Here is an 11,862-nt window from a genome sequence, read left to right on the forward strand (position 1 = left end):
TTTTTTTTTGCAGTCTAAGGCTGCTTCCGAAAAGTTCCCACAATCAAAAGAGCGTTTCCTGTCTAGCTCCTCAGGCTCCAACCCTGTGCCACTGAAATCATGTTTATGCACGATTTTGTTTAAGCCACACACAACAGCAGGTGATTTCACTGATTAGTTCCTCCCCTCTGACTGAAGGAGTGCTAATCAGTGATATCAAATGCTCAAGTGTTTGCTGCTGTAGATGCACAGCTTTTTATACTAGCAAGCAATCTTCATCTCATTTTTGATCTCCTGACTAAATTTATATCATCACTTTGCATCAGTTTATCTCTTTCTCACAAGTTCTCATCCCCCAACTGCTGCCATCATCACATCTCTGCCTGCTACTGTCCCTCCCTTCATCATTTTCCCTCTTTCTTCTTGCCAAGCCTCAAGCTGAGGTACATTCTTTGTCTTCCTCTGTGAATAATACATGGCCTCTGAGGGTAAGGATGCGACGAGAGTATAAGATCCCTGGCCTGGGCTGTTTTTCTGTCTCCTCACCTCCCAGGACCCTTTGGCTCACTTCATCTGGCCAGCTGCTGAGAGGAATACTGAGTGACCCACCATAGTACACACACCATTATCGGTGGGTCACCACGTATAAACAGAAATCCACAGCAAACCTGAATATGTGGTCTCTGTGTGCATGAGGATGAGCTCAGAAAGCAAATATAATGTTTGATGGCACAGTTTTATCTTTCTCTAGATAATGGGACATCATCACTTGTAGCCTTGTCTGGGTAATTTATCGTGCAAATCCTCAAACCTTCTCTGCAGTGGAAAACATCTGCTCACAATAAAACATCCCATAATAGGAAACAAGCTTCTGGGTCTTTAAATGAAGTGAAAATTACAAATTCACACCTAGATTCCCTTTTCCCAGAAGCCCTTTTGACAACACGGCATCATAACAGGGACAAATGCAAGCAAGCCTCCCTCTAATTGATAACCTCATTACTTATGTGCACCAAGCTATTTACAACCCCGCCTGCTCTGCTGTGGGCAGGTCACAGGGTCACCGCTGGGACTCACATATGAGACCATGCAGCATTAAATTGGTACAAACTGGCTGAGCGTACGTGTGCCTCACTAGCTGTCTGCTGTCAAATGGCTCCACCAGATGGATACACATCTCAATGGGACACCGTCTGCCACCAGCTGCTCTTTGATGATACTAACAGAGAAAGGGACACACAGGAATGTTGGATGGAGGGATCGAGCACTGGAGGTGTCAGGTGTCTGATACTGTTATCTCCAAAGCTGACAATATCTGTGTACTTACACTTTGTGAGGTGTGGATGTGCTTCAGGAGATGTGTTTGAAGAAATACATTCAGTTAATCATACAATTCAATGTCCTGTGTCTCTAGGTAGTTAACGGTTGTCTGATATTAACGTCCGGCCCGGGATCTTTGTGTATTCAGCTTCAGCATGGTTAAAAGGTGTTTGCATAACTACTTAAAGAGCTCTGTGTAAGGCTGACAGTCAACAAATCTCAGTATCAGATTTGCTGGGCTCACAGACTTCAGGCACCAGCAGGTATACGGCATAGATTGTTTGAAGTTGGGCAACATGACAGCCACCCCTGAAGTGAAACCAAAATATTGTAAGGGAGACGTGGAATTGAGATGCCACTTCCAACTCAATCTGTAATACCAACTGAAAAGCAACTATTATATGTGTGTATGTGTGTGTGTGTGCGGGGGGGGCACCGTTTTTGTCCTGGAAAATGACAAGTATATAGAAGATATGTATTCTTTTACTGTCAACATGCCAGCTACTGCAGATACAAAATAGTCTATATGGCTAAATCTCACACATTTATGTGACATTTGTATATACCCAGTTTGTCCATTGTATCCCAGCCATCAGAAGGTAAAAGGCACCTTACACCTGGACAAGCCACCTATCTATTGGAGGGCTGATAGAGTTATAGACGACCATTCCTGCTCACATTCACAGCTATTGCCAATTTAGAAATGCTAAATGGTCTAACCCATGCATGTCTTTCAAATGCGGAAGAAAGCAGGATTAGCTAAGGAAAATGCACAGAAGAGAACATGCAAACTCTGCACACAAATGCACCAACTGGCCGGCTGACCTGGGTGGACCTCTGTGCTCATGATGCGAAATCTGCAATGGTCTCAGAAATAATCATTAACTACATAAAAGAACAGTTTGCCGTAACTGTGATTTTTTGGCACACAGGCTCAACATTGATGAATGCGGCATCTGGTCCTGTGTCATAGCACTGACACTGGTGCGGTGTATCTCTTTTCAGGGGGCACCTAAATTACGCAAGCTATACATCCTTGTGCACGGCAATCTGACTTTATTACTCCTTTCTAGTGAAGTCACAAGTTAATTCATTGAAATTGATCTAAGCTAAAGTACAAAGTCACACCTAATGAAGCATGACTTTAATCAATAGGTCTTAGTTTTCTTTGCAGGCAGCCAGCGAGATCCTTAAAACAAGAGAACATTCATCGAACCATGCATTTTTCAAGATTTTGTGACAGACCTGAGATCTGTAGCCAATCACATGAAGAATTTGAAAGATAGTATGGATGATCCTTTATGACATTTAGTTCTACAAAACCCACATCAAAAAAGCCATATAAACCCTAATAGCACTGAAACCAGTGAACTATATCTACCATCAATACAGCACCACATCTGTATGCAGCTCTCACTGCCACCCATTTGCTGACAGCTGTCCAGTCAGGCTTGATCATCACTTGTACTGACAGTCTATTGGTTCTCCTCAAAGACTTTAAAATACCAAACCTCACGAGGGAATTCATCAAAGTCAGAGTCGTCATTAGCAGTTGAATGTTTCTCTAGTCTGCACCAAAATTCACTCATTTCAGGATTTTAATGCTACTTTAACGCTTATGCTGAAAGACAGTTTGACATCACAGATTAAAGTAATCACCCTTTAAGGAAATCCAAATCCTGAAATGCTTCTGACAGAAACTGTGGATTCTTATGTATTTATTTTATTTCACAGAGCAGAAGCTACAAAACTTTCTGAAGATATTTCACTCTCAAATAACCTATGAGCTGTGCTTATAAACTCTGCACCCCGTGTACCTGTCCAGTACCAGGTGTATTCTACCAGGTGAATTCAATAGAGATCTGGCAGTTTAAGAGACAAACAAGGGTAAATAAGATTATTCCAAACAAATGCTACTACACCTGTTTGGAGCAAGTGTAACTAGCAACTGGAATTATCTGGAAAATAATTTGTTCTGCTGTGATGTTCAGAACACTGAAGAAATCTGATTTTTGGTGAGAAATTCAGTTTGTCTGTTATTTGCCACTTATTTCCATATAAACAGGCAATGCTGGTATACAGCACAGTTTAAAGTTTTCCATTCATGCAAATACTTTGGTGCACATGCTGACAGTGGGGACAGGGGAAGAACTTTCTAAAAGAGCTAATCTTGATCTTCTCCTGGACATGCAGTCAGACTTGAGAGTGAAAGGTGGTGGTGGATATACAAATAAGCTGATCAACAGGATGCTTTGCGAGTGTTTCCTGATGGACGGCCACAGGAAGGTGGACTTGAGTGGCAGCTTGGCAGCCAGTGGTGGAGAGATCCATCATGTCATGACAGGAAGGAGAGGGCTCTGACGTCTTGGCCTGCCCTGACAGGCCAGCGCCTGTCAGCTTAATGAGGCTCCCAGTGACAGGTGATGTGGTTGTTAGAACGTGTGCGGGTGTGGATTTTCACAGAGTTTGAACAAGTGCCTCGTTAGCATGACTCCCACAGCTGAAATGCCTGTTATGTCTGTTATGTTTCTGTTTCATATGTTTGTTTTTTCAGAAAAAACTCCACATGCTGTTGTCTCCATTTATATCTCTTAGACTTGGGAGAGGTTTTGTTTTCTGCTGCAGTTCAAACCAGTTCACGAGTGATATTTGCACAGCCACTGTCCCACTTGCATCTAAATCTAGAAAACTTCCCCAAAGCTGCAAGTCGCTCGTACCTGTGTGAGTGCACCAAAAAACTTTGTGTATAAACAATTCTGTGACCTCTCCATCTCAAATGTCCTTTTCCCCTCCAGTGTGTTTCCCTGTTTCTCAAACTCTTTCACCTCTTCCCCTCAAACCACCCACTCATCTTCCTTTCCCAATGTGAGGGTATTAGGTTCACACAGTAGAATATAGATGAATCCAGCATGGACACCTCTATTGATTTCTCCCACACCGCAGACACAGGAGATAATGAAAGGGTTTTCCTTGTTTCCTCCCAAGTAGACTCGCGTCATATTTCTTCAGGAGGTCTTCAAGTGAAAGACAAATCGAAAGAACTGGACTCTATGTCACTGGTGGTGGAGACTGTACTGGTCTGATATGTTCAAGGTAATCAGTGAGGTGTTTGACTTGTACTACAAACATCACTGATAGAAAATATGAATTAAGTTCATGCCAGAGATCAGAGGAGAAAGCCCAGACTCCATCAAACAGGTGGGAAAAAACATGCGTTACAACAAATGTCGTCTGGTCTGATGAGTCTTGATTTCTTTTGTGACACTCAGGATGAGATTAGGCGTAAACAACATGTAGGCATTGATCTTGCTTTATTCTCATTCCAATAGTGCACCTTTGGGGTGATCAGAGAATGAGTGGATTAGCGTTGTGCATGTGCAGCCGACAAATCTGCAAGACTGTTATGTGAAAATGAACCAAAATCTCTAAGGAATGTTTCCAGCGCTTTGCTGAATCAATGCTACAAAGTAGCGTTACCTATTCAAGCAAAAGTCATAAACTGTATCTGAGAGATATACTGTACATTCTCACTGTAATATCTACAAGTATGGGGGCTGATATCGGCTGGCACTGAGCTGAGCTGCTGGGTCTGTGGCTCAGCTTGACTTTGTGGCCTGCCTAAATTATGCTTGTTTTTCTACTGAGGGTAGAAAGCTTATCAGGTAGCTTGAAACAGAGAAGAAAAAACACAATTTTATCTATTTCCAGCCATTACACCTTTGTATTTTGTTTGGAAAATGATTTTGAACAGACCACAGAAGCTAAACGTGGACTATCGCTTTCATTAGAGCACTGTTTGTTTTTCAATTTTGTGTGATGATGTTTCTCATGGGTATTAGAGGTAACATTATCTGAACTTGCAGCATCTGTTCCTCTGCTAGATGTTGCCAAGAAAGTGATGGTGCCTAAAAGAAAGTTAGTGTTGTCATGCTTTTACAATCCATTTATCATCCCACAAAATATACCCAAAAGACCAGTACACATTTGTCCTGAAAAGCTTTGAGACAATATTTTGGGGGAGCAGCTTGGTGTAAATACAGTTATATGACTGTTGTTAAGCAGCCAGCTGGGAACTTTATGTCACTTTAATACCGATGGAGTGTAATTCAAGTCGTACATTGTAGACTGATGGACTGCCCGAAGCGATGGCGGACATTTGGGAGCAGCGAGGGGCTGATTTCTCTTCTTTTAATCTGGTCACACTGGGCTGGGTGTGTCCTCATTTGGTTGCTCAGAGTCTAATGGCTGCAGCACTCTGGAGGACTTAATTACTACCCAAGCAGCACTCAGAGATATGCTCGGAATTTGTTAAAGCCACTTTTCTTTTAATTGTTGCCATTTCCCCTCTAAGAAAAGAAGCGTCTCTTTAAACGAGTTTGGAAAAAGAGAGCTCACAAAAAACTGCTAAGTGAAAGATAAAAAAAAAATAAACAATCTCACAATGAAGCAAAGATCCACAGGCACATTTTAATTTAGATTATGTCCTAGATTTTGTGTAACAGTCTATTAGAGTGTGCTATTGAATGGGAGCCATCACTTGGAATATTTCTTGTACTGTGTTGAAAAGCGTTTGTGCTCCAATATGTTCTGACTTTATTGATTTCTTTATGAGACAAGGCTCAGATAGAATATTGAGCTATTCAGCTTGAGTCTGTGCTCCCTCTGACTTTCTCTTTCTCTGCACACAGAGGGACGCCTGGTTTCCACAGCACTGAGGGAAAAGACACTTGTCATGGGAACATGACTAGCAGGTGCCTTGTCCTCATGAGTGATTGGTGTCGGTGCCTGCGGGGCTTAAACTCTTGGCCTTTCCTCCCACGTCTCTGGATGAATATTCAGAAACGAGCTGATCAAACGTGACAAGCAAACTCGGGTTCACACTAATGAGCTCAGATTAAATGCAAAATGCGTGTTAAATCACTTAATCGTGTGGTTAAAAGGCATGGGTTTTGAAATCCCCAAGGTCAAGATCATAAACATCATGTGTCACAGGTCAGACAAGGGGAAAACTGTCACTCCCACGTCCTACTGCTTCCCACCTGACTACTCTGCAGTTTGAGGATACATGAAACTCATCCTCCACATTTAAAAATAGCACAAACTATTCGTGTAACTTAATTTAAGCTCTCCTCTTCTATCAAGTGATCAGAGTTGACACATCAGTTTCTCTCAGCTCAAATTTTGCTGTATATGCTTTTGATCGTTACATTATCCTCCTATGAACGCTGTCACGGATGTAACATTTGACGGCTTAACTACAGTTATGTTGTCACTTTTAATCAAACTAGCACATTTATCAGTTTAGAGCTTAGGATACAAAAATTCATCACTATCTATTATTGAATACTCTAAATAATTTTCTTATGTAAATGAATACTTAATGGAGCACAATGAATCTGTCATTGAGTCAAACCTTCATTTTAAGTATATTAATATTCAGACTGCTGCTAATGCAAAAGCTAATTTTCTATTATCCGCACCAACTGCTGACATATATGTAACTTAGCATGGACATTTTTTTTTACCCACTACTTTCACAATCACTGTGTTATATTAGAAAACAGTGGATCATAGCTTCCTATAAACCTTTGTAGCCCTTCTCAGTTCCATATAAATGAGGTTTGGAGTGTGAGGATGTTTGTAATGCTTTAATTACTCCATGGCTTTTGGTCAGCTAGCTTCCTGCACTGGAAGTCAGATTTCACTGCCACATATTTTACAAATCCCCATCCATAATGTCAGAACCGCTGTTCCAGGAATGTGGGATTTTGCTTGAAGGTTTTCTTGGCATTTTCTCAAAAGGTCAGCTTAGCTGTTCACTGTTCAGTTATACTGTACAACTTTCAGAGCATGCTTTTTCACAGATATGTTTGGTGATACTGGCACAATATCAGCAGACAAGCCCATAACTATTATAGTTATTGATTGCAGAATATATGCTAGGTGGTGTGTGCTGAGCCAAAATTCCAAAGCCAAAGAAACAGAAGTGAAGAAAGAGAAGAAAAACTAGTCTCACAGTAATGTGCAGTATTGTTATATCTATCTTTCTTCCTACATGTCAAACATGGTTTTGGAAGATATACAACACCATGGAAACAGTTACAGGTCAGCTTCTCACCCTGTGGCAGTTCAACTAGTCTCCAGCTGACCCCACATAGCCCCCTACCTCACCCCCTGCAACCCTCAATTAAATAAGCAGAAGAGGACTGGACGTTTAGTCGAGACGTCGAGCATGATGTTCCCACCATCAGATTCCGAGACAAGCATTTGAATGTTTTAATGCTTGAATGCACAAGGTTGTAAGAAAAATGAATTATACATTAACAGAGGAGACAGATGTGCAGTTCCTATTTCAAACTTACAGTCAATGTTGTTTTATGCATGACCATAAATACGTTTAGTATTGCATCCACAACCCAAACCACAATGTTTTTTTCCCACATCAGCTAAGTGCTTATTGGAATCCAAGCCATGATTCTTCCCTAAACCCAGCCAGGTGGTTTTTGTGCCTAATTCTAACCATTGTTTGTACACCAAAAAAATTGATTCTCAGACAGTAATTTGTGATAGTTTTGGAAGGTATTGATGGATGAGAGAATACACACTGTGCCTTGGAATATAAAGGTGTGGAGATAGATGTTTTTTTGACTGTTCCTCTAGTTAGTCTGAGAAGTTGAGAAGAGGGATAGACCTAGTAAGATGTGCCTATTCATGAGATATTGCTGAAACAAAGGTACAGTAAGAAAAGGTTTTCAAAATCATTATTTTGCCACGTGAGCATAAAAACCAAAAAGGCGCAGTAGGTTTGCAAGGATTTGTTTTCCACAATAGCTCAGTCATGGATCTGTCTGAACTGCACCTTAACAGAAAGTCAGCAAGGTGTTATTTCAATAGTAAGATCTTTAGATAGTGGCGCTCTCTCAATTTCACAGCTTTTTAAAATAATAGGAACTTTACTCTCGCTAAGACTTTTTGTAATTGACGCACAAAGAGCTCAAAGAGCACAAAGGGCTTCAAAATGACTGCCTATATACCAGTGTGCTTTATTTTTCTCTCTTCAAACTGCATTGTGAACATGTATGACTGGTAACACAAATGTGAACGTGTGTGCGAATGAATAGATGCTCTCAGGAGTAATTGGTTTGGTCTGCAGAATTACCAGTGGAACAGCAGAGGACAGGAGGAAAGGAGAGAGAAGGAAAAGAGAGGATGCTTTGCTTCAGCTCATTAACTAACGCCTGTTAGCTTGGAAATAAATTGGGTGAGATTCCACCACTGGAGAGGCTGATTAGTTCATTTTTCTCCTCCTCCCGACTGATCCGTTGGAGGTGTAGTGAGGCAGGCCGCTTCTCTCACTCTTTCTCTCTCACTCTGTCTCACTCACATGAGTCCAAGCACACACATACTAAAAATCAGCAGCCCATGGGTCCTGAAGCAGATGTGAATGAGACAGGTGTCAGATGACTTGCTGCCTGCCACAGCTCAAAGGTCACCTAGACTTACAGTACCGCTGTCTGACTGGGCTCACAGCCGGTGGACAAGGCTCCATCCAGGGGGACTGATGGCTGACAGAGTACTTCAAGAAGCAGGTAGACTGATGAGAATTGCCTTCAGCCTTAGATGGAAATAAATAAATAAAAAACTTTCCTCTGTGATACAAGTGTGTGTGCAAAAACACGAGGTGACGATTTTGGACTACTAATCACTCCTAACATATGATTCGGAGAAATCATCTCCCTTGTCATTACAGAAGTGGGGAAAATGCCTCTTCTGCAATGTCATAGACTCATTGTAAAACAGAGCATAAACGCGGAAATTTGGAATATAGCTTGTCATTTGCAAAAACCTCGGCATTTGGTTGCTATTATTAGCAAGCTGTTCAAAATGTAGGCTGAACACTTAACCAGGCTGAAAGGGCCATTGTCGTTCTTAATGAAAGCACTTCCATTTGGCCAAAAGTGCAATTCAGAGTGGGGACGATATTCACAAATAAGTATTTGATGCAATAATCTGCTAGAATGTGCGTTTTTATCCGAGAAATTACCCCACACTGGTACAACAGCACGAAAACACTTCACTGCCAGAATACATTACGCTGTTTTTGATGAGTTTGTTAATACATACTGTACATCCATGCATGTTTACTTTAATATCCACAAAGCTCATTAAAGTCAGTGATGGAGACCTACAAACAGCATGAATAAACACAAAAGAATGATGAGGGCCACATTAAAATGTACATTTTTATGCTGACACACATGGCAGAATGGGCATGTTTTAAACTTAATGCACAAATGCACAAGCACACGCTTTCATGCTCAGTGTTTTTGAGCAGTCTCAAAATGGCTTGTCATGTCCTAGCCCCCATTGCTCCTCCCTCCCTAATAACATCATTAATCAGAGAGTGTCAGTGCTGAGATATGGGTCGATAAACAATTTGGTGGAACATGCCTAATGGAAACCGGAGTCATTTTATATATTCACCTGCTTATCAATCCTACAGATTAAACCATGTTTTCTGGACACTCCCACTAAAGCTATTATGTAATTCTCCTATACACAAACAGAGGTGTTAAAGACCAGTCATGCATTAGGTAGTCTATACAACTCTATATACTTAACCTAAACCTCATTACAGAGCTGAAAATTATAAAAGAACGACGTCCGTCTGTTTCAAGTATGAAGCTCCTCGAGTAAAAACCAAAAATAGTAGATTTAATAATGACTTCAGGTTTGCTCAAACACCCACAGGTACCATAAGATCCCACCAGCTCATGAGATTAGACAGCCATACAGTGTAAATGATTTACATTGGCAAGTAGAAGTCAAAAAGTTTGGTATATTTCTAGAACATGATTCAGTCTCAATATTTTAAGAATTAAATCAATTCAAAATCCAGTAAACCTTGTACCTAAAGACCTGAGTAGCTTTCCAAAACTTTGCAAAGACTTGAATTTTATGCACTGTTCTTAGGAATCAATTCGTTCGGCTGCCACACACAAATCTATAAAACTAAGTCAGCTTTCTATCCTTGAATAATAGATGTACTGATGAAGTATTGCTGAGTTGTAATGTGCATGGTCTGTCAAAGTAATTAATCAGGAACTATTGCTGCCTGCTTTTAGCAGGACTAGTCAACTCAATCTGTCCACTGATCAAGTTTGTTAGCATCTGAAATAAAATGCGTTGGTATGCCACACTGCAGCACTAATCAAAACAGTATCATACAGGAAGTGTCATCTGTGGAAGAGGGGTTTGCATGCCGACATTCAGGTCAATTCAACTCAGTTTTATTTATATATTGTCAAATCACAAAAGCAGTCATGTCAGGGTGCTTAATCACCATCAAGAAACTGTGTATGTTAGTTGGCTAAAACAGGCGCACAAGGGAGTCCCATTAGCGTGCTAGCACCTTGAACTTGCAAATCAAGACTCACGATTATGACTACTAATGTGAGGAGAAACACCAGAAACCAAGAAGACAAAGCTCTGTTCTCCCATTCAAGACCCCATTCAGGGAGTTTCAACAAGCAACCATATAGGGATCTAAGAGCAGATCACAGCAAACTCTTCAAACAAGAAATAAGTTTAAAATGAGAAAGTTGCATTTTGAATGGACACCAAAAACAGACATAAATCACTCTTACTGTCTGAAGCAGCTAACAACACTCCATAATTACCTGGTAGCATAATTAGTGAACTGCTAACAGCAGGCACTCACACAGACATATGAGTACACCGCCTTTGACCTACAAGCCCATAAACTGCCTCTTTACATCAATGAAGCACACATCAAGCATCGTAACTGCTAGTAAGCACAATCAGCATAATCAACCAAGACTCTACGACTAAGCAACTAGTACTAGAGGTTAAATGGTCACTGATAACTTCCATCAATAATTTAATGTGGCTGGCTCCCAGGCCGTTGCATATGCACAGAGCATAGATATGGGTTCAGATTTAGCAATGAAATGACCATCAGCCAAGTGGCGGAGGGCTTTCGCTTTGGTGGCCTCAGAATCTCATCTCTGATTTTTGCGGATGATGTGGTTCTGTTGGCTTCATCGGGTGAGGGCCTCCAGCTCGCACTGGAACGGTTCGCAGCCGAGTGTGACGCAGCGGGAATGAGGATCAGCACCTCCAAATCTGAGGCCATGGTTCTCAGCCGGAAAAGGGTGGAGTGCCCACTCCGGGTCGGGGATGAATTCCTGCCCCAAGTGGAGGAGTTCAAGTATCTCGGGGTCTTGTTCGCGAGTGATGGGAGAAGGGAGCCGGAGATCGACAGACGGATTGGGGCTGCGGCTGCAGTTATGCGGACGCTGCACCGGTCAGTCGTGGTGAAGAGGGAGCTGAGTGTAAAAGTGAAGCTCTCAATTTACCGGTCGATCTACGTCCCAACCCTCACCTATGGCCACGAGCTGTGGGTAGTGACCGAAAGAACGAGATCGCGGATACAAGCGGCGGAAATGAGCTTCCTCCGAAGGGTGGCTGGCCTCTCCCTTAGAGATAGGGTGAGAAGTTCGGCCATCCGGGAGGGGCTCAGAGTAGAGCAGCTGCTGCTCC

This window comes from Haplochromis burtoni, unplaced genomic scaffold (genome assembly GCF_018398535.1).
Source record: "Haplochromis burtoni strain Fernald_Lab_line unplaced genomic scaffold, NCSU_Asbu1 Contig_70, whole genome shotgun sequence".
Classification (NCBI taxonomy): domain Eukaryota; kingdom Metazoa; phylum Chordata; class Actinopteri; order Cichliformes; family Cichlidae; genus Haplochromis; species Haplochromis burtoni.